General features: G+C 43.8%; 1 protein-coding gene across 1 annotated transcript in view; it reads left to right on the top strand.

Annotated features, from left to right (window-relative positions):
• The window catches only part of pitpnc1a (phosphatidylinositol transfer protein cytoplasmic 1a), a 72326-nt gene that overhangs the window by 56042 nt on the left and 13784 nt on the right, over positions 1 to 2500 (top strand). The gene's annotated exons all lie outside the window — the stretch shown is intronic.

The following is a 2500-nucleotide window of genomic DNA, read 5'->3' on the forward strand; positions in this document are numbered from 1 at the left end:
GCGTCTCCTGTACTCCCCTTGCACTTTTTGAGCACTCACACCTTTTGTACTTGGTATGAATCTCCATTTCTCTGAACAAGCTCTGTGACTTTACCGTGTCGCTTATTGTGTTGGTGTTGTTGTGATGTTGTCCTTTCTGTATCCTGTCTGCTGCAAAACTAACTTGCCTTAGGGGAGGATAAAGAAACTTCGAATCTGAACCTGAAGTATATGCTTGTGGGAAAGTGCACACTTTGGGAGAAGGGTTTATGGATATTTCATGTCTTGTTGTGTTTTGCATTATACAGTATAGAGAGAATTTAAGTGGCTCCTGTGCAATTACGATTCTCCCTATAGGGACATTGCTACTGTATGAATATCCATAGCAACAGCTTAGTGCACACACACACACACACACACACACACACACACACACACACACACACACACACACACACACACACACAGATACACACACACACACACAGATACACACACACACACACACACAAACGCATACACACGCACACACACACACACACACACACACACACACACACACAGATCCACACACACACACACACACACACACACTCACGGCAGCGGCAGCACTCATGCATTCGTTTTCACAGATGAAAGATCTTAACACCAGAACAGCCGTGCCTTTTTTACCTACTAAAAGAGCCGCCTCAGGGGTCAAATGACCATATGACCAATGCTCAAGCTGCTATTTACTGCTATTTTAACGACCACTAGTTGGCCGTTAATTGGCCTGCTTCCTACACAGTAAAACGGCAAAATAGCTTTATACTAGCTTATCCTGATGTGATTTTGAAAATGTAAGGATACTGGGTGGTAGAACGCACTTATCTAGGAAAAGTCATGAAAGTAGGGTCCTGAAATTTGATTGAGTGCAAAGATATAAAATGTTTCTTATATGAGTCAAATGACCCCTCATGGCTGTTCTAGTGTTAGGAGCTGATGAGAAAACGTTGCCTTTGTGTCCTGCGTCTTGTGTCCTGCCTCGACCCCCCCTGAAACAGCAAGGAGCCTGCCGGCCGTGGTGTTTGTCATTCATAGAGAGTAGGAAATGTCAACAGAGTGACTCATGCTGATTTATAAAGAACCTAATTTTATAAAGAGAGAGAGAGAGAAAGAGAGAGTGTCGGGGAGTGGAGGGAAGTGGGCGGGAGTCGGGGGGTGGGAAGGGGGAATGGGGGGGGGGGGCATTGATGACAATGACAGAACAAGAGGGAGAGAGGGGGTGAGTCACAGGAGGGATACACACAAGCATATACACACGCACAAACAATCACACACACACACACACACACACACACACACACACACACTGGAGAGCCAAATTCCCATACATTACGCTCATGACAATACTCAAGCGGGGTACACACATAAGGATTTTCTGGTTTGGCCCGATTTTCGGATGTCTGAAAACGACAGAAAACGCCCGATTATCAGATGGCTCTTAACATTTTCCTATAACAAAATCCTGTGGTGTGAGGTGTGTTAAGAGTCAATTCTCTTCAATTGTGCAATCAACTCTCCCGACAACCTGCTCGGAAAATGGGCGTGGCCGGCAATCGTAAATGTGAAATGTGTTCAATACTTATGCGGGGTACACACATAAGGATTTTCAGGGCGATTTTGGCCCGATTTTCGGATGTCTGAAAACGACAGAAAACGCCCGATTATCAGATGGATCTTAACATTTTCCTATAACAAAATCCTGTGGTGTGAGGTGTGTTAAGAGTCAATTCTCTTCAATTGTGCAATCAACTCTCCCGACAACCTGCTCGGAAAATGGGCTTAGGGTTATGCGGGGTACACACATAAGGATTTTTTGGCCGGTTTTGGCCCGATTTTCGGATGTCTGAAAACAACAGAAAACGCCCGGTTATCAGATGGATCTTAACATTTTCCTATAACAGAATCCTGTGGTGTGAGGTGTGTTAAGAGTCACTTCTCTTCAATTGTGCAATCAACTCTCCCGGCAACCTGCTCGGAAAATGGGCGTGGCCGGCAATCGTAAATGTGAAATGCGTTCAATACTTCCGACCAGAAACCATAGGGTTGCCAGATTGTTTGGTGAAATTAGCGGTTTTAGACTGTGGTTAGGGTGGAAAATGTCATTCCCATCTGGCAACCCTGCTCGCGAGTCCAACTATGAATGTAGCCAATCAAGAAGCGAGCTGACTTCTTCTTTTCGTTATTCAGCACTTTATTTGGCCTGTCGCACATGGTTGTCTCGTACAGGTCAGTCAGGGTACTACGTTCGATAATAATAATAATAATAATAACTTTATTTGTATAGCGCTTTTCCTGCAAACGTTGCGGCTCAAAGTGCTTTAATCATTATATAATCATAATTTAATTATTTTGTAATTTAGTTTAGTTTATTTATTTAGCACACAAGAGATTGTGCAAGGAGGGAACAAAGCCCAGAAGGCTTGTACATAGTTCCACTCCCGTCAATATTTATGTTTCAAATAAACATCAAGGAACA

The sequence above is a fragment of the Nansenia antarctica genome (assembly GCF_963989245.1).
Source record: "Nansenia antarctica genome assembly, chromosome: 2".
Classification (NCBI taxonomy): Eukaryota; Metazoa; Chordata; class Actinopteri; order Argentiniformes; family Microstomatidae; genus Nansenia; species Nansenia antarctica.